We start from the raw sequence: 22,003 nt of genomic DNA, 5'->3' as shown, positions 1-22,003 counted from the left end.
CCACAAGCCACAGTATCACTGTTGTACAGCTCATTGAACAGCCGACTCTTATGTCAAAATGAGCCACATAAAGGTTGTAACCTTAATTTAAGAATAATTTAACATGATCCCACACAATTGTTTCACTAATTTCTAATGTGATCAGCCTGTAGGATTTATGCTGGATTCCTTCCCAGTATTTACTCTTTGGCAGAATACATAACCACTACGGCTCTTGCACAACATGTACAGCCTAAATAGCAGCCGCCCATTGTACAGGATCAGAGGCTCGTCCACCGCTATAATGTTCCCTGGGAGCATAAATCTCAGAAACCTGGCAGACAAATGCTCCGTGAAAGGCCAAATCAATGAACAACCTGTAATGGCCTTGATAGTTTTATGGCAGGACTGCAGAGTTATCATTGTAATGCAGAATATGCTGCAGAATCAAAAATCTATCTTTGCTCATGACGGATGGGACGCTGGATAATGGCTAAACTGTACGGGAAGACCTTTAAGACTTTACTGATGGTTTGTACAACATTCCCATGAGCAGTGCACGGCCCCAAAGCTTTTTCAACACCCCAAGTGAAGTGGGAGTCCACTGGTGTGCCCTAGAATGAGGCACCAGAGTGTCTTCATAGCCCCTCAAACGTTTCGGCATGCAAATTTGTTTGCTGCACAATTTCCACTACAAACATGTTGTTCACTAAAAATTGAAATTAGTCAATGGACACTTTTGCTTTATTGACTTTGCACCCAGCATTTATTTATTATTTTATTTGGGAAATTTATTAAGCGCTCAAATACCCGAGGGTGTCTCGGCGCTGAATGTTTACTGAACTAGTCCATGAGTAGTTATTGCTTGAACAGCCAGGTCTTTATCTGTTTGCGGAAAGAAAGAAGGGAAGTAGAAGTTTTGATATGATGTGGAAGACTATTCCATAGTTTGGTGGTGGTCACTATGAAGGATCTGTCTCCCCAGGAGACTTTCTTAGTCCTGGGGACCTGCATAAGACCAGCAGTGGAAGATCGAAGGGATCTGGCAGGTTTGTAAGGGCAGAGTGCATCTTTTAAAAATGCTGGGCCTTGAGCGTGGATTGCCTTATACGCAACGCATAGAGCTTTGAATTTAGTTCTCTTCTTTACTGGTAACCAGTGAAGCTGTTCAATTGTGCCAGATATGGAAGTATACTTGGGGGTTGCTGTGATCAGTCTGGCCGCAGCATTCTGCACCAATTGCAGCTTTTTTAGGACTCCTTCCTGAGCATTGACTAAAAGGGCATTGCAATAGTCTATGCGAGCCATGACAAGTGCGCTGACCAGTGTTTTTGCCATACTCATGGGGAGATAGGGTAGGAGTTTTTTAATCATTCTCATGGTGTAGAATGAGGAGGATACTACAGCATTAACGTGGTGCATGAAAGTGAGTTTGGTATCCAGTAAAACTCAGAGATTTCTTGCCTTGGTCACTGGGGGGTCCCAGGGCATCAGGCCACCAAGTGGGAGACCAGGCAGGGGAGAGGTTACCAAACATCATCACCTCCGTTTTATCGGAGTTCAGCATCTCCACTGGAAGGAGGAATGGTTGTCTGGAATCTATTAGGAGGCTGCTAAATAAGCCTCTTCCTGTGCTCTGCCTGGTACATGTATGCACTCCAGATTACACTACACTGCCACTGCCTCTTAGTGGCACAAGTTAAGCCTGCAAAGGGACATCACGACTACCTTTTTGTGCTGCATAGCCATGACCTTCAGAATCACCGAAAGAGGAGTCATTATCAGATAGAACTTCGCCACGGATGGAACTACGCCAGCTGAAAAATCACTTCCAGATTCTGAAACAGCCTTATCCCTTTCCAAATGTGCCTCTCTGGTCAATATTTCTGTACATGAGGGGCAAAACAAACATCCAGGCATGAACGCCCAAATTCAAAATGCCTGCTGCCATTTTCCCTTCCTGTGGTAGGGAGTGATCTCAGACTGCTGGGGACCCTGAACTCCCACCACCCCGAGTTAAGGGGAAAAACATGGTAGAGTGGCAATAAGGGCAAGACAAGTCCTCTCTCCTTTCTGATGGTGTCCATTATCAATTTTTCTGTCTAGGGGGTGGCACAAAGGCCCTGGTGTGAAATTTATAATGTCTGCATCCCTGGGGCTCATAGGCTTTTGGAGAGGGCGAATCCATCTTCACCCGCAGTGAAGAGAAATACTCATAGAAGTTTCCCCCATGAAGGAAGTAAGCTGCAATGGTAGGGACTCAAGCACCTCGCCCTGAAAAACAAATCTGCTTCTATAGTGGTGGATTCCTGATCTGGGACTGTGGTGGGTCAGCAATCCTGGAGCAAAATCTAGTTGGGAGAGGCACCTTTAGAAAGGAGAATTTCTCCCTTTTGCAACAGTCCCCCTCCCATGTTTCTACATGCTACAGTGGGGTGCAATAGCCCCCTGAATGCGCGCTGCACTCCATACTGGCTGTGTTGTCTGGTGTGATGATTATGTCAGCATGCTGACCTTTTTTGACCTTTTTTGTACAGCAGGCTGATGTCACTGATGTGGGAGTGAGGTGTGAAAGCTAAAAGTATAAACATATAGATATGAACCGTTGTCCAAAGATTAGCAATGGATTCCCCATTTTGAATTGCGCTTTTAGAATGGTTTCTAAAAACATGCTCAAGTTTCTGTGAAAATGACAACTTGAGGTAAAACATGATGTTTTCATCTTTTGCTTCTTAATTATAAAAAGCAGGTGCAGCCTGCACGCAAGGTTGACTTATCTCAGCTACATATGCTTTGTGGCCTTAAACCTTAAAGGATTGCAAAACAACTAATTCAATCACAACAGTAGACTCCACAGAATTCACCACTTTAATCTTGGGCCCCGAGAATACAAGTCTATGCACACAATGACGTAACGATCTTGAGATCTCAGTTTCACTGGTCCCAAAATATCAGTCCATGGCTTAGCAGCCTGATCTCTAATGACCATGGGTTGTGTCCTACACATGAGTATCTTGTCACAGCCTGCACACTCCCGAACTAATCTTTCAACATAAACATTCATGGCAGGCCACCAGTACTCCTCCCTGATCCTTTTTTTGGTTTTGGCGATGTCCATGTGTGAGGCATGAGTGCTTTTGACTAACTTTTCCCTCAGAGCAAGTGGCGAAATATGCTTACTACCACGCATGAGAAGTTCATCCACCACCTCCAAATTCTCTGAGCACCTCTTCACAGTCTTTCTTCTCACACCAAACTCCTTTCACCATGGTGATAACTTTCTGTAAAATCTCATCACCCACAAGGTGTTCCCTCCATTCGCTTTCAGAAATCACCCCTTCACTGATCAAACACACATTCACTTCTTCCTCTAAGTCCTTCCCACCAAACCACTCAACATCAGCCACTGCCTCCTCATCTTCACACCAAAGTCTTGAAAGACAGTCTGCCAGAACATTGTTAGAGCCAGGCAAGTAGGATAAGTCAAAATCAAACTCTTGCAGAGCCATCACCCATTTACGTATGCAGTGGGAGACAAAATCTATGCCCTTCTTAGAGGATTTCCTTAAGAGATTTGTGGTCAGAAAGAATTTTGAACCTCTTTCCCCACAAACATTTTCTCAACTTGCTTACTGCCCAGAACACACCCAGAGCCTCTTTCTCTACTGCCGAATAGTTACATTCAGCACCCCTCAAGGGCCTGGAGATGAACAGAACAGTTTTCTCCTCACCATCAACCTTTTGCAACAAGACAGCCCACAGGCCGGTCAAAACTACTCAGACACGGTGCATCACTGAGATGTTTCTTGATGCAAACAAACTCCTCCTCACAGTTCTTGGACCACACAAAGTCCACTCCCTTTCTTTAATAAAGACCTTAGACATGAGGTCTTACCTGCAAAATTTGGAACAAATTTGTAGTAAAATTCAGCCATATCCAGGAACTTCACCAACTCATCGTTGCTTGACGGTGAACGCAGATTGTGAATGGAACTCACGAGGGCCGCCTTCAGTTTGATACCTGCACTGACACAAAAGGACCTAGGTACTCTGTATCCTTGACATAAAATTTACATTTGTCAGCCCTAAGAGTGAGGCCAGCAGCTTCTTTAACACAAACCTCAGCCTCATATCATGTTGGTCCAGATGAACACCAAAAATAAGCACGTCATCTTGGTACACCTTGACACCCTGAAGACCTCCAAGAATGCTCTCCATCACCCTCTGAAAAATGCAGGCAGCAGAAATGAGCCCAAAGGTCATTCTCAGAAACGTAAAGGTCCCAAATGGTGTTACAAAGGCTGTGAGGTCTTGAGAGGAAGAATGAAGCTTGACCTGGTGGTAAGCGGAGGTTAGGTCTAAGGAAGAAAAATGCTTTGCCCCTTCAAGAAAGCACAACATTTCAGTTATGTTGGGGAAAGGGTAGTGATCAACTATAACCGCTCTGTTAAGTTCTCTCAAGTCCACACACAGCCGGGCCTCACCGTTGGCCTTACGGGCATCACTATCGGAGATACCCACTCTGTTACCTCAACCTCTTGAATGATACCCTTGGCCAGGAGCTTTTCCAGCTCAGATTTCATGCTCTCTCTTACCAACAGGGGCGCATTCCTAACCTTGGCAACTTTTGGAAACAACATTCGGCTTAACCCTTATACAATGTACATCGTTTTTAAAACAACCTAGTTCACTAGCAAAAACTGCAGGAAAATCTTTGATTGAATCTTGAATGGTATCATCAACTACCCTCACAGGCAGCAATTCTTTTAGACGCACAGGTGAATTCTCATTGGGGTCAAGAAACACATGCAGATCCCTTTGATCAAGCCAACGTATGAGTGAGTCACCTTTCAATGACATATAGATCTTCTCAGGGATAACCCTCTCTTTGAAATCAATTGTGCCCTGTTAGACCTGACACCATTGGCGTGGGTCTCCCTTCCATTTTTCGCATTTGTCTCCTCTGTCTTTGCTGGTGTTATATGCTCTGGGCGCTGTGCCACTGCCATTCCGTGCCACAGCGCGAATGCTCCCTATTGTAAATTGACTTTATGGATTGGTATAATCCTAATTAACCTAAGGACCATGACAGGAAAGTCGAATTTTGTATTCCTAAGCTCCAAATATAAAATTGCATGTTTTAGTGACGATTATTTTTATATTCTGTGATTGAAAATACCACTTTTGGGAAGTAGGTATTTTCTTGCCTAAACCTTTTAGTGTGCTCTGCTGTTATGTGTATTGGCTATCTGGTTTTGGAGGGTCAGGGTAGGCTGAGCCTGACCTGGATTGAATAGAAAGCTCTACAGTGGAGAATGGGGAGGATGACCCTTTGATATTACAGCAGGGCTGTGCCTGGCAAGGTGAATGAGGGCTCCACCTCCCATTGTGTGTCTGATGGCAGACCCCCTCTTCCTGAAAGGCAGGGTGCAGCCTTGTAAACAAGTGCTCCAGGACGACACCAAACTGGTTCTGGCTGGGTTCAGTGATTGTGACCTTTTGAGAACAAAGACTTTTGGGGTATAAAGATCTCTGCTAAAACCCCTACACAGTGTGTTACTTCTGGATGTCAAGACAAACCTCTGTCAGTGTAACTAGAGGGAAAGGATATTGAAACTTTCATCCATCTTCCTGAAGCAACTACCCAAGGGCCTGATTTGAGCTTGCTTCCTGCTGAAGTCTCAGGGACATTAGATTTCACCCATCAGCTCTCTGGATTCCAATTTGAGGGGGATTCTACTCGCAGGTGAGGCCTCTGTTGAGAATTCCAGAGTCTCTGGTTCTACTGAAGGGAACACGGGCTGAAAGTCCTTGTTATCGCTATTGTGGGCCGCCGTAGCTAAGAAGCTGTTGCGACTGAGAGCCCGCATTTGCCTGTGTCACCAAAGTCATCGTTATCACTATTCTGGGCCGCTGCAGCTGAGGAGCTGTGCCGCTGAGTGCCTGCACTAAGTCACCACTTTGAGGATCTTGTTATCACCTGCGTGTGCTGCTGGGTGACCGCCTTTAAGCCCTGTCCCAGGATTATCGTGAGTGCACGCCGCTGGGAGCTGTGGCCGCTGCGAGTCCGCCTGTCATCACCGCGGCTTCCTTGTGAGGCTGCATGTCGTGCCCCTTTAAATCTCAGGTACATTATGCGCGGACCCCGGCCTCAATCTAAGTTCATTCCACATGCTTTTTGAGTGCCTTTATTGCTTTTGAAGTGAATCTGTAATTATGTGCATTGTGGCTCCTTGAGCTCTTTAAGCCTCGTGTTCAGTCTATATAAAGATAACTATTTTTCTATAACTACTTGTGGTGTCCGTTTTGTAGCGTCTCACCTGTGTTATTGTGTATGGTCATAAATGCTTCAAACACTGCCTCTGAGATAGGCCTTTCTGCTCGTGCTACGTTACCACAGGGTTAAGCAGGTGTTATCGAAGGGTGTAGCCCCCTTACTCTGACTTGGGAAGAAGGATCCCTATTTGGACCTCGGCGCCAGCCGCTGCCAACTAGAGATCCCCATTTCTAACATGCCCCAAAAGTAACCTAGTAATTCTCTGGTCACCCCACCATACCCTTTTGGTTTGATATCAGGTTTTAAAAGAGTGACTTTATCTAGCACTCATAAATGTTTTTGGGAAAAAGCGTAATCTTGGCTCCAGAGTCAAATAGCATTTTGACAGGGGCATCATTAACTAGTAACAGTTTTTGAGGCCCATCGCATGTATTTTCTGCAACTTGACAAATGATAACCTCTTCTACATCCTCCTCGAAAAGATCAACCTCTCTGACCTTCTTGTGATCCTTGCCTGACCTACAGCACTTGGAGACTAACGCTTTTCTCCCACAAGTTTTGCATATAACTTTCCAGCCTAGAAAGTCTTCAAAAATGGCCATGTGAACGGAGTCACCGCACCTGGAACATTTCCCTTGAAAGCTCTTCTGAGAGGGCAATTTTTGAGCTGAACTAGTTTTGGGTTTAACACCTTTATCTACCACTACGTTAACCTCAGAATTTTCTTTCTTGTTGCCTGAAGAGTCCTTCTTTATAATGTCAACACATGCCTTGGAATGTTCATGACACTTGGCAATGGTTATGACTTCTTGAAGAGTGGGAATGTCTTTTTGCCATAAGGCATCCCTCGTTTTGACTTGTAAGCATCCCAACATAAATTGATCCCTCAAGCCCTCTTCCAAGGTAGAACCAAAGTTACATGTAGAGGCTAATTTACGCAAAACTGTTAAGTACTGCTGAACCGACTCCTATTGCCTTTGCATCCTTCTTCCAAAATGATACCGCTCAAGAACAGTACTTACTTTAGGGAGGTAATGTAAGTCCAGTTTTTTATTGCAAATTTCATACTCATTGAGTAGCAGAGTCACTATCAGAGAGCTCAGGAAGATGTTCAAACACTTTTTGACCCTCTGACCCTAAACAATGCATGAGGAGAGAGGTTCTCCTCTCTGTGCTTAAAGAAGTAGCACAAACCCGAGCATAATGTGCAAATACCTTTTTCCATTTTTTCCAGGGAAGAGGAGGATCACCTGGAGAGGTTGAAAAGAATGGCGGTGTAGTCACGTTTTGCATAGTGTAAATGCTATGTGAAATGAGAACAAGTAATACAAAAAAATACAACAATGAAAAATAAGAGTGCTGAAGAGACATGTCAATTAAGTGGTATATACCTATAAAGTAAGTACAGCTGTGCGCATCAGCGAATGTAGTAGGACTGTTCGTTGAAATGAGCTGTGTGCTTCAGCGAAAAATGCAGGTATACTGAGATTATGTAGTGAACACTGTAAGCTGTGTGCATGAGTGAAGAAGCCACATACACAATTGTAAGCTGTGTGTATCAACGTGAAAGGCACACACCTGTGTATCAGAAAGGGAGCAGTTGTTGGAGTGACTACATATTACTTCTTCTTTGTAGACATCCAAACAGCTGTTCATTACGTGAACGCAAATGAATGACAGAAAGGGTAGCTGTGCGCATCAGCGCTGAAGAAACGGACAAGCAGAAAAAGGACACCTCCAATTTTACCCTAATGTGTGAGTTACACGAAGGGCACAAAAGAAACATGCACCGCTGAAATTGTCTTACTGTGAGTGGCTATAATACACAATGAGACCCAATCCAAATAGCGAGCTGATGTATCAGTGACTCAAGGGGGGGTCGAACACATCCTACTCCCCACTACTCTCTTATCCACATTATAATGAGATAATGCACTGTGCTCTGCCCTGTTTAAAATATCTGTTCTCCAAGACAACACATCAGAACGAAACGCTCAGGGTGACCCAAATCGTAGTGGTTCACAACAGTCCACACCACACATTGGACCTTACTTTAAATAGAGGAAAAATGTGCGAAAAGCAAGTGACCCCTCACGGAAACACCGCCAAGCGGGGTAACTGGTATGCAATTTCCAGACAGGCCCCTGTCTCATCATCGGTGGTCACTCGCTCCTCGGGGAAAATAAGATGAAAGGAAAGAAGACGTGTCCAAAACAAACAACGAATAAAGTGCTACAGTGAAGTGCAGAAAACTCTTACTGTGAGTGGCCCCAGTGCAGCAGTCCCGATAGTTGCGGGTAGGTTCAATGCAGAACAATATTTGCAACACCCAAAGAAAAGTGATAGTAAACCAGGCAGGCAAGCAGGAAGAGAAGAAGGCCGGCGACATTGCGTGAAGTTGAAGATAGAAGATGGCGGCTATGTGTTGCTTGGGCTGACGTAAAGGCCAGGCAACAGCAGGCAACACGCTAGAGGGCCTTGGAATTGTGGAGCGTTGGAGGTCAGGCAGTGTCAGGCAGCAGTGGGAGATGCTTCGCGAGTCGAAGGCCCAATCGGGATAGGAACCGCAAATGCATCTCCTTGCGAAGTCCGGTAGAGCCGGCAGGCTTAACCCAACGATTAAAAATGCAGCCAGAAGCAAATGAAACGGCGCCCTACCGTTGGTTGTTGTCAGCAGTCCGCAGGGCATTCTAGACAGCACTCCGCAGGGCACAACGAAGGATGAAGAAGGAATCTGGTGAGCGCAGGCACACACAGCGTTTCACCGGCACCAAAGTGTGGGCTGGTCTTCGAAGATGGAGTTTGGAAGTCGTAAGGTAGGATCCACTTCCTCTTGTACGTTTATGGCTGTTGGGGTCTCCTATGGTCACATGCAGTGTGTAGGTAAATCGTCGCCAACATATAGAAGTAGGTCCCTCAAGAAGGAGAGCTGAAGCGTAGTTTGGTAGAAAGCATCTCTATTCAGGACCATGAAGTACAGAGACCCCATCGAGCTGCAGGCTGAAGATAACTGAAAAAACCAACAGTTCAAACTAGTGCCTGGCAACCTTCCCCACATTCCAGAACCTGGAAGCTGTGGCTGACATGAGTGCTTCAGAACACCACACAGGTCTAGTATTAATCTGCTGCTGTGTACAGTGTTTTCCTGCGTTGATGAGCACCTGCTTCACATCTCCTTGTGTCATCCCACAGCCTAAGCCAGTTAACATTTCTATGACCAATGCCATGATAATGCAAGATGTTCTCTGTGAAGAACTGTGTAAAATAGACTAGTTAGTGGTGGGACTAATATTTGATCAAGGTTCAAAAGTGCGGAATTGTGAAAGCTAAGAAATATAAACATATAGATTTGAACCGTTGTCCAAACATTAGCAATGTATTCCCTATTTTGAATTGTGCTTTTAGAATGGTTTCTAAAAACATGCGAATGTTTCTGTGAAAATGACAATTTGAGGTAAAACATTATGTTTTCGTCTTTTGCTTCTTAATTATAAAACGCAGGTGCACTGCAGCCTGCACGCATGGTTGACTTATCTTTGTGGCCTTGAACCTTAAAGGAACCAAGAAAATAATTAGTAGTTTTACAATGTTTGAGAGAATAATGCTTTTTAGGTTAGATAAAAGGTGACATATGCTTGGAATTATGACTTCTGCAATATGTAACCAAGATGCACCCTTCAGGGGAGGATAGGCTGCTTGCATGAAGAACATAGTTTGGTTAAAAACACCTGCCTCAAAACTGAGAGAAGAGGCGAGCACAGGCCGCTCAGATGTCTTCACTGTACATTTTCGTTTGCTGATACACTTAACCTTCCTTTTGTAGTATAACTAACTATCTTTCCTTTGTTGATTGAATTTCGCAACTCTACGTTGATAACGGTTTGGGCAATTATAATGCTAGGCAATGAGAGTTCAAACATATATAAGGGGCATCTCCGCTCTAACAAGATGACACATTTGACATATAGCACTCTGTGATTTTCCGCCCCGGTGCTGAGAGCAAATAAAGTTTATAAAACACAGCAGCAGATGGCAGTAAGGGATTCGGTGCTGCACAACCCACCTATACACCAATATACACAATCTAAACACATAAGTGTTGCCCACCTCCCTAGTCCACTGCCAAGGGATTAAAATTGGATAAAGACAGAAAAAGCGAATGGAGAGGCAACAAAAACAATTATTAAATTTGATCAATCAAATTGATGAATTGAGACACATGTCCTTCGTAGATGTGAAAAAATGTCCAAAGTTTAATTGATTTCTCTTGACGCGATGATAACAGCCAAGAAACTCAAGGTATGAAGATCTAAGAAACAGCACGAACACAGCCTCAAAATATGATGTTCAATAAACCAGCACGTAACAGCCAACGCGTTTTGCCCGATAAGGGCTGCCTCAGGGCAGAACAAATTCAGGTGGATTATCGTCTCATAGAAAAAAACCACAGCTGAAACGAGTCTTCAGCAACCAAGCTCATTGAAGCACAGAAGATGTGCAACATTCACAGTATTGGAAAAACGACAACAGAAGATGACTCAAACGAAGTACCGATTCAGATGGTGCACGCACTAGAGTATCTGTAGCGAACTTTATTTTCTTGCACCCGTCAAAGTATAGAAGTGAGTGTTTTGGTATGCACTTCACTTGGATGATTTCTATAACAAAGAGTCGTCCTCATCCAGTATGAGAAGGGATCCAGTCGTAGCACCCTCCTACACGCGAATTAAGCGCCAAAGGAGCGTGTAGGAGTGTGCTATGACTAGATCCCTTCTCATACTGGATGAGGACGACTCTTTGTTATAGAAATCATCCAAGCGAAGTGCATACCAGAGCACTCACTTCTATACTTTGACGGGTGCAAGAAAATAAAGTATGCAACAGATACTCTAGTGCGTGCACCATATGAATTGGTACTTCGTTTGATTCATCTTCTGTTGTCGTTTTTCCAATACTGTGAATGTTGCACATCTTCTGTGCTTCAATGAGCTTGGTTGCTGAAGACTCGTTTCAGCTGTGTTTTTTTCTATGTTAAAAAATCACTGATCCTGGTTATGGTGGTGAAGGTGGGGAAAACTGGGGAAATCAGCTACAAGTCCAATCATGGTGGGAGGTGATGAGGAAGAAGAGGGTTCATGCAAAGCAGTCCTGCCACCAACAGAATCACCCACCTCAGTGACTTCACAATGGCACAAGAAGAATCAGAGTCAGATGGAGCTACCACAGCATACAGTGACTGCCCCACCACCATGCACTTTGAGTCTACCATAACCTCCTTCTTAAACGTCGCCTGCGTCAGTGGCCCCAGAAAATACAGGCTACTTTTACGGGCATGTTTAGGCAGCAGGGGCCCCACGACTGCAACCACCCAACAACGCGTTTGTACAATGGGAAGCTGTCACAAATGCTAGTGCTGAATCTCCTTCCTTTTTCTTTTGTGGAAGGAGTGGAATTCTTAGAAGTTGTGGCAACCATCTTCCCAACACTGAAGGTTCCAAGTCGGACCTATTTTGCCAGACTTGCTGATCCAGCGCTGCATCACGATGTGCTGCAACTGGTTGGACAATCTTTGCAGCAAAATCTTGTTCATGCTAGCCACTTGACAACAGACATGTGAAGCAGTTGTCAGCCAAATGATTACAAGTGCATCACTGCACTCTGGATCTCTTTTGTAGGGGTAAGGCAAAAGCTATCTTCAGGTCTTGGCCCTAAAGAAAGTTTTAAGAGCGTTTAGCAGCATGCAACAGTGACCCTGTTTGCAATGGAGAAATCACATACAGCTGCAAACATATTGGATGAATTTACCAGCAAGGTCTCTGAATGGCTGTGACCCAGAGACCTCAGAATAGGATTTGTTGCCACCGACAATAGCAGTAACATTATCCGCGGCAGACATTGGCTTTATAAGGGTCCTGTGTTTGGCGCATTGCATCAACCTGATTGTACAAGACTTTCTTAAAAGAGAAGACATAATACGCAACATACTGGCCACCTGCAGAAGAATCTGCACTCATTTCAGCCATTCTTTTAAAGCCCGGAAGCAGCTGCGGATTATTCAGCATGCTAATAGAGTACCAGTTAAAGCCCTGATTCAGGAGGTGCCAACACGTTAGAACTCAACCTATTACATGTTGCAACATCTTTTTGAGCAGTACAAACAGACCAATGACTGTCATTTAAAGAGGAGGAGATGCAATTGGGAAAGCCATGACAATGGATGAGGAAAAATGGGGCCTAGTCAAATGCCTGACACAGCTGCTACTCTCTTTTGAGGTTTTCACACGGGAAGATCGCAAGGAGGACAGTATGATGAGCCAAGCTATCCCATTGTTGCATCTGCTACAGGACCAGCTAAAGAAGGTGTCTGAAAGGTTCACACTCACAGGTGTGAACGAAAACACAAAAGCGCATGTCTTGGTTGAGAGCTTAATCTTTCGCTTGGCTTGTAATGCAAGGCTGCAAAATGACATCATGTCGTCCAAAAAGTACATCTGTGCCACACTACTCGATCCACAGTTCAAAAAGATTCTGCCCACTTTCATTCCATTTTCTGAATGGGGTTGTTTCAAAATACAAGCGGAGGATTGTTGAGCAAGCTGGAGACCTGGAAAAAGAACGCTAGAACTTAACAGTCCTACTCCACAGTTCTGGGGTGCTGCCTTCAACTTCCAGAGAGGGCAGTCCTGTATCACAGCAGCCAACACCAGCAATCAGAACACCGGCAGCAACAGAAGAATCGGACCCGACTGCTGCATTGGCTTGGTTTCAAGTGGCATGTCTTAAGTCCAGCGCAGAGGACAAGGCAGAAGAGGTTGAGCAAGTGGCAGCACCAATGACCTTTCAGAGGATATTCCAGGATTATCCAAACGTGGTCTATGTGGATGAAAACCCATTGATGCATTGGTATGGGAAGAAGAGCTAATGGCCAGAGCTCAGCAGGGTGGCAATAAAGTATCTGGCATGTTTTGTAGCCAGGGTGTCTGCTGAGCGTGTGTTCAGTATAGATGGTGCAGTTGTCACAACGTGGATTGACCATGATCAAAATGAACCAACATTTCATACCACACAATTACACCATTCCTGAAACAGTACAGGAGGAGGAGGATGATTGGACAAGTTCAAGCTGGCCGCCGAATATGAAGGAGCTCTAGAAGGGAGCTCCCGAAGCTGGAGCTTCCCGTTTGCCCTGGATCCCACACACTCTCCCACCAAGTCCCACCATTTGAACATTCTTGGAGGACTTAGAAACTCACCTGAGGTGTGCCTGCCTGCAGCACGTAGTTCATCCTCGCAGGCACCAGTTGTGGTCCTCGCCACAATAAGGTAGCTAGGGATCGGAGGGTCCTGCCAATCGACTGCCATTACATCAGGGCATCTGGCGGGACCCTTATGTCTTGCCTTGGAGCCCGATCGGCCTTTCCTACTTGTGCCAACATCCTCCTAAGTTGGGAGAACAACCGCTGATTTCCTTTCCAGGCAGGAGCCGCAATCTGGTCTCCCGTCTTGAGGACAGTTGAGAGTAGCCTGGCAGCCGTGCCTGCACTTGCTGGATTCAAGGGGACACAAATACCAAAATAGCGAGGAGTTCGCCTCATTTTGCCTCCAAGTGAAGTCGCCCAGCCTGCATTTGCTGGACTGAAGTAGACACCAGATTCCCAGCTGCGGTGAGTACCGCCTCCATTTATGCCTTTGTGTGGGGTCGTCCAGCCTGGCAGCCGCACACTCTGCAACTGACCCACTGAGCCTTGATTGAAGGCTCCTTCGTCTAAACAGCCTGCCCTCCTCCCTCAAAACCAGAGCCTCGGAGCCTCCCGTGAAGGCTCTCATTGTTTGAAATGCCCGCCCTCCTCCCTCATCACTTGGACCACAGAGCCTCGCGTGTGGGCTCTTTTATTTTGTTTGGGCTGCCTGCCCTCCTCTCTCATCACCAGTGCCACCAAGCCTCAAATGAAGGCTCTTTCGTCTGAACTGCCCTCCCTCCTCCCTGTTAGAACCAGTCAGCTGAGACCGCATCCTTTCTCCTCATGCTTGAGCAAGCAGTCAGGCTGCCATGCATGCAACACAGAAGCCGATACAGCCTCTTGTGAAGGCTTTGCGTTTAAAGCGCATCCTCCCTCCTTTGCCCGAGTTGACCAGCTGCACGGAGCCTCCTGAAGGCTCCTGTTTTTGGAGCGCCCACCCTCCTCCTCCTCTTGTGTCCCGGCTGCCCGAGTTCTTGTCGACCTTCTGCAGTAGGGGAGCAGCCCTCCTTCCCCTTTCTAGACTGGTGTTGCAGGTGGGGCCCCAGACAAAAAGTGTTTTCAGTTTTGTTTGAACATTGAGGGATGGGTGATCCCGGAGGCCATTTTCACCCCAGCCCATTCCACTTCTAACCCCCCAGTGTACAAAATGGCTGAGACCATAAAAAGCAAAACAGGACCTCTCACCAACAAATAAGAAAGGCAATGAAGATACCTTCTACCACTGCCTACAAAGTGGCAGCCATCTTGTAATGGTACCCAAAATTCAGTTGTACTTGGCCCTTCTGATAATTAATCGAAGCATTGTCCAAATTCCCTCTGAATAATATATCATTAGCATTTCCCCCGTAGGTTATGCAAAATGGTCTTTCCACCCAGAACAAAGAAAATTATTGGGGCTCCCACTGCTTGTGTCTACACTGGAGCAGCTTGTTTTGAAATGACGCCTATCCTACTGACGTTACTGGTTTACCTATTTAATATTAGCACCCCATAAGAACTCTCAAGCAAGATACGATCATCTAAAAGATCACCCATGGTACGCTTCCTATTCCAGACTACCTCGTAACCTACCCTACACTTCCAATGCATTGCATCCCTTAGTTTGCCTCCTGAACTACCTTAGGTCAGAGCTGCTCACAGACTCGTCTTTTCACCATGGCGGAAATATCTATGAAACTTACAGGAGAACACTCCTGCTCTATTCTATACCCCTCAAATCTCTCTAGAAATGCTACCAGAACCTTCAAACACAACTTGCTAAGAAAAATCCCTGATACTCTGTTCCTTGACCCTTCCTTCAACCTGAATATAGGCATTCTAATTAATGACCATATATTTTTCACTAGAAAAATGGCCAAATGGCGAACTACCTTTTCTAAGCTCCTATTCATCCAGGATAAGAAAAATATTCCATATGGAACCAAGATTATAATTGCACCCTCACAAAACCTTACCGCTAACCTAAACATAACCTCCTACAAAAAATGGCACTGTTCTTATCCAAGCAGCCAATAAAGGATTAGAACAATTCAACAAATACTTTCCCACACTAAAAGCTCGCGTCTTCAACTACTCCCATCACTTACTCCATATCGGGATATTTATTTCACAAACACACCTCCCGTAGTTCTTTTGGATCAGTAAGATTCCTCTATCCCTTGAGAATCACAGCAAACCACCCCGTCTAGAACCTCGAAAGAAGCAACAGCAACTCACCACCATTAGAACATAATTCACAACCCTCATCAATCCCTTACCTTGCTCCTAACCCCATCGCCAGAACCAGCTCCCCCCAACCCTTCTTTGACTTCCCATGGTGCATTCAACAATGAGGCCTTGGTAGTGAATCGTAAAAAGCCCCTCACCTGGGTCAACTAGGACCTCCATTATCTCTACCACACAAACCTACCTTACTGCAAACACAGTTATCAAACCTCCCAGCGTTCCTAACCCCAGCCTTTCTTGCACGCCGCTCCTTTCTTCTCCCTCATACCATTTTGAACTAGACACACTCAGAACCCATACGGACATGCCATACTGGAACCTTCAAAACGTTATCCTAGAAATTAAATATAGACTACAAATCTCAAAAAATTCTCTCTCAAAAATCTTCAACAATCATTAGCCTCAGCCAACAGCAACCCAAACACTATCCCGCTGCCTCGGTCAAAGCAGAAATACTGTACACGCAAACACCATAACTACTTAACCGACTCTGAAATCCAAACCTTACTACTCTTCTATGAGTCAACTCCATGTCCCCTCACCAATAAGGATACATTTCCTATTCTCCCTGTACCCATCATCCTAACAGAACCTCACAGCTGAATAACAGAAAGATAAACCCTAATAACCTACAAAGAGTAACCTTAACCCATGTATTTCATGACCTTCCTCCGGGAAACGTATCAAATTGGATCTCCTGCCTCCTACTCAACTGCCACTCAGCCATGAAGCACTCCTCTGACATCACTGACCTCATCCTGTACCGATAAGTGGACGTAACCATCTTAACGGAATCATGGCTTATGGAATCATCCTCCCCATACCTAGACATACTTGTAACCCTCAACTACAACATTATAAGACTAGACAGAACACACAAAACATGTGGAGGTATCGCTCTCATACATTGATCCAACATTCCTATCTCAAAGTTTCATTCCAAACCCCTTGAATTTTGTGAATACCTCTGACTCTCCATAAAATCTTCAGATAAACACCCCTACAATCTAAATATATTTTACCATCCCCCAGGTAAAAACACCTAATTCATAGACCAACTAATGAAAATCATTACCACAAACTCGACCCCTCACTCCAGTGACGTATTCCTAGGGGACTTCAATCTTCACTGGGATGATCCTTCTGATAAGCAGGTCAATGCCATCAACATCTTCTTTGCAGACCATTCCCTGATCCAAGCCTGCTCACTACCAACTCATTCAAAAGGTGCTACACTCGACTGGATCATCTCTAAAGAAAAAGTGGTTGAATCAATCTTGATCATCCCATGTGATTGGTCAGACCATCATATTATTACCTTCCAAATACCCGCCACAAAAAGTAAACATTCCTCACAGCAAATCAAGCCCCAGCATTGGGTCAGAGACACTAAAAATCTTAACTGGGACAATCTAGTTACCTTCTGTGAGAAAGAACTCTTTCCTCCTAATAACTTGTCCGATGTCAATGAACTCCCGGATCATTACAACTCCACAATGACCAAACTAATTGACTACTTAGCCCCACCAAAACTCAAAAGGATTCCGGACAAAGACAAAAACTTGTGGTTCAATGAATCAATGAAGCCCTTAATGAAGAAAGACGCAAACTGAGACTAGCTGAACGGAAATGGAGAAAACATCCCTCTTCCCTTTATCTCAAACTTCTAAGAAAATCTAGAATCTTCTAGAACAAACTTATTCTAAAAGTTAAAAAAGTCTTTAGATCGGTACTTGACAATGCTAAAAACAGACTGAAGAAACTCTATGAAATGTTAAAACAACAATCACACAAACTGGCCAAAACCTTACTCTTGACTTCAAAATTGCAGCTAAGTAGTGAAGAATGTTCTTCCTTCTTCACAGTGAAAGCCTACTCACTACAGAATGAGCCCTGGTGGCCACAAATAACTCAGCTACCCCAAGGAATTCTGAAGCTGAGGATCTAATCCAACCTGTTCTGCTATCGCCCAAACATAACACTCAATGATCATCCTTCAAACTTCACGATCTGCTATTCCAAAAACGTTATTGACTATCAAACCCAAAAACCACTTAAATGACCCTTTTTCCTCCAAATGCCTATCTTCTATCTACCATATCATCCCCCTTGCTGGACCAAAATCATCAATGCATCGCTCTTGCAAGGCTCCATCCCAGATTACCTAAAAATTGGTCGTCACCCCTTCTTACAAAACCTAAAGAAAACCCCTCTGACCCCAATAACTTCCGACCAATAACAAGCATTCCCATGCTAGCCAAGGTGTGTGAAATGTGTAAGAAGCAAACAGTAACTGCGGCCTGGCTCGGCATTGTGCAGTATTGCACCTTTAAGTGTTAAGTGTTGTGTTCGCCAGTAACAGCTGTGTGTCTGGTCCACCTTCATTGGACCAGCATTGGCTCTTGACACCAGGGGTGTCAATCATGACCGTGTCTAGTGAACCGTTGCAGCCTAGTAGTAGTGCCATGTGATTTACGCCAAAATAAGTTCCCCAATATGGGCGCTGTTACTTAGCAGCCAGTACAAGGGAGGAGCTTACCACAGGATATCCTGCTGTATCTCAAGCAAAAAAGTGCATAAGGAGGGGGTAAAAAAAGCAATCCTCCATATCACTGGGAGAGGGAAAGGGTAGGAGGGGTTCAGGACTGTATCAAGGAATACTTGGACATTGAGTAGTAAGGATTACCAGTAAATAACCAGGCGAATACCCACATTCTAAGCAATCTTAGCATTGCTTACACTGTTAGTTTCTGAGTGATTGTAGGGAATGTCGTCCTTCAAATTGAACTGTTTAAAAATGTGGTTAATCCCTTGCTCTTTGTGTGCTGGGGAGAGGGGCAGGTAGGCGATGGGGGTGGGGGGGGGGGGTAGTCTCTAGGTTGCAGACGTGGTGGCGTTTTTCTTTCTCTTTTTTTCCTTCTTCTCTTCCCTTCTCAATTATATTATTTGACTTGAGTGAAAACTCAAGTGAAAACCAATAAACAGAGATGGTCCATAAAAATGTGGTTACAGAACATGATTATACTGAATATAATAATGCATTTTCACATAAGCATTTTTGAGTGCACAAAGTGGTACTCCTTTGCACTCCCACAAATGCTATAGACCAATTTATGGCAGGAGATCTCTGCCTAAGCCTGCCCACTATCAGTGGGAGAACTCCATGTGCTGAAGTACACGTTTTAGGAGTAAATGTGGAATGGTTCAGGGGAAGCGGTAGGAGAAAGGGAAATATATTCTACTAAATAGATGGAGTTAAGGGAAACATGAGGAGGGGTTTAGAGAAGCTCATGCAGATACTAAAACACACCCACAGACACGCCCACGAACCTTACGCCTAAACCTAGTACTATAGTACTGCTAAGAAAGCAGGCTCAAATCTATTCATGCCAAGCCTTGGACTATGCATAGTTTACTGTTGAACATTTAACTCACTGAGCTATCCTAGAAGTCAATCATTATGCACATGAAGCACAGAAACAGATCACATTTATGTTGTCCGTGTCAAGACTCATGTGCTTTGTTCTAACTTTGACAAGAGAGATACAATTCAGACAATTTGTATTAGTGAGACTGAGCTATGCAATGCTTTCTTTAAATAGGCAATTCATTTCACTAATTATCTAGAGCAAAAACGAACTTTGAATTTGTTAACGACTCTGAGAGCTAGTATAATTCTTTATGCATCAGCAGCAAAGGAGCACGTCCCATGCAATATGGGGCTTCCTATTTAATTAACTGAAACATAGCTGCCAGGTTTCCCAGGTTCATGTGTGATGTGCTGTGGCTCGTGCCCAGTTTTGAATTCTGTACCTTATAGTTATGTTTTATAATGGCATAAAAACAATACAATTACCAGAATTACAAGAAAAATGCTGGAGTGGAGCAGCATACCTGGGAAGCTTGGCAGGCCTGTCAAAACAACACCTAGAATCATCTTCATTTTCAATATCCATTGGAATCTACATTCAAGGGAATGGCTTCCAAAGTCACTTGTATTTTAATAATACATACCTTTACAAATTGTATTTAACAAATGCATGAATAGCGTGTGTATTTAAAGTTAGGTGAAACTTTCAGTGACAACATAACGTTTTAAACTAAGAAAAACACAGTTGAAATTCACCAGTTATAGTTATCTTTAGTAACTATAACCCACGCCCCGCCATGCACAGTCCTCTCATCAATGGTTATTTCAAGCATTTCAGAGATGATATCAAAGATGCAGTGCATGGCGAGGGTGCGAGTTATAGTTACCTTATAGCATGAGCTATAGTTACTAGAAATAACTAGAAAAGCTGAATTTAGTGTGGTTTTTTTTGTTAAAAATATTACGTTAGTGGAGGTGGTCACTGGGTTGATATAGTTAGGAACGTGTTTCTGTCTTAAAAGCATTTTTTTATTTCCGTATAACTTTGGCGTGGTTTGATGAATCACAGTGAAACTTTTTTTTATACAAATTTTATCACGCATTTACAAAACATGTACCAATACAGTATAGACATTTGGATGAGCATGTGAACTAATATAGACCTCCTGTCAAAAAACAGGCATCTTAGCGCTTCTGTATAACCAACCATATGTATTGAATAATACCACAAGAGCTGCATTTGCAAATAGAAATCTCACATCCCACCTTGACAAGTCATGCATAAGGAAAACTAACCCCCCACCCTCCACCAAGAGGCAACCCCATCCTCTCTACCCTCCCACCTCCTGACAGGCGTGTCATGGATTACTGTGCTCAGTTAGTTATCTTAAGGCCATTCTCCAGCAATTTCACCCCATCATCATGGGATACGTGGGCTCCAGAGGGTTACCGGCAAGGGAGCACCCCGCAGCGCCTTCTCTCTCCTCCACATGGCCATTCGTTACAAGTTACAAACGTCTACCTGTGGGGCTTCCCTATTACTCTCATCTGTAATATCATTGAATCACTGTGAAACTTAAAACAAAAATCTTTGATATTAAAAAAATATGTGTATGTATATATATATATATATATATATATATATATATATATATATATATATATATATATATATATATATATAACATACTGGCGTTCGCCAGTAGGTAGTTATAGTTAGGACCTATTATCCATAGGATATTCGCAACATTCTTTTCCCAATAACTTTGGCGCCGGTTGACGAAAGTCAGCGAAATGTTCAAAACTCGTGGGGCGCTCTGGTCCGCTCCTATGTTGAAAATTCCGGGGTGATTCGGCAAATGGGGGCCAAGAAAAAAGGGGGGGGCCCAAAACTTGTTTTCTCAATGTTAATTCCCATAGGAAACTTTAGACACGACTACAGCCCGAACTGCTGAACGGAATTACACCAGATTTGGCATCAAGGTAGCCCTTGGTTCAGAAAGAACTCTTTTTGTTAAATGGTGGAAATCCGTTCAGTAGTTCCTGAGAAATTCAAGAAAAAGAGGTGAAAAAATGCATTTCCCATAGAAATCTTTAGACACAGCTATAGCTCGAACTGCTGAACAGAATTACAGCAACTTTGGCATGAAGGTAGCCCTTGCCTAAGAAAGAACTCTTTTTCTCAAATGGTGTAAATCTGTTCAGTAGTTGCTGAGAAAATCAACAAATAAAAGTTTCGATATATAGAGGCGCGGTGGATCCGCGCACCCTGCCGATCACGAGCTGCATTCCAATTGGCTGTCAACACTCCAAACCAGGAAGTGTTGGCAGCCATCTTGTGCCACGGTAGAACCGAGGCACACGAAAACAGTAAAACTAGCGCAAAAAACAAGAAAAGGGGGCAGGGGAGTAAGACCCTGACCCCCTTGGCCTGCTCAGGGAGTCCCTCAAATTGCGGATGTGCGGAGGATCCATGGATACGGCCTAAACATTTTTTAAAAATGAATGTTTCATTGAAGCCCCTGGGTGGGCCAGGTCCCGGGGGCATAAAAAAATGTATAGGTGGGGCCCCAATCCCCCCTCACTGCCCCGGGGACCGCCAACCCCGGGGCTTTGAAACAATATTTGCGGGGGGCACACGCCCCCGCAAACCGCCACCCCCGGGGCTTGTTTTTTTCAAAGTTGGGGACGCCTGTAATGTGCCAACCGCAACCCCCAGGGGCTTCTTTTTAAAAAAAAAATAATATACCTGTGTGGGGGGCTCGAGCCCCCCCACACGCCCCGGGGACCGCTATCTCCCCGGGGCACTAAGATTAAAAAAATTGGGGGTCTAGCCTCTTGGCTGTTGAGATGTTGGGAGGGAGCCGCGCGACCCTCTCTTGGAGCCTGTGATGGCCCTGGGGAACGCCA

Source organism: Lissotriton vulgaris, chromosome 12 (genome assembly GCF_964263255.1).
Source record: "Lissotriton vulgaris chromosome 12, aLisVul1.2, whole genome shotgun sequence".
Taxonomy (NCBI): domain Eukaryota; kingdom Metazoa; phylum Chordata; class Amphibia; order Caudata; family Salamandridae; genus Lissotriton; species Lissotriton vulgaris.
Note: the sequence above shows the minus strand (reverse complement) of the source record.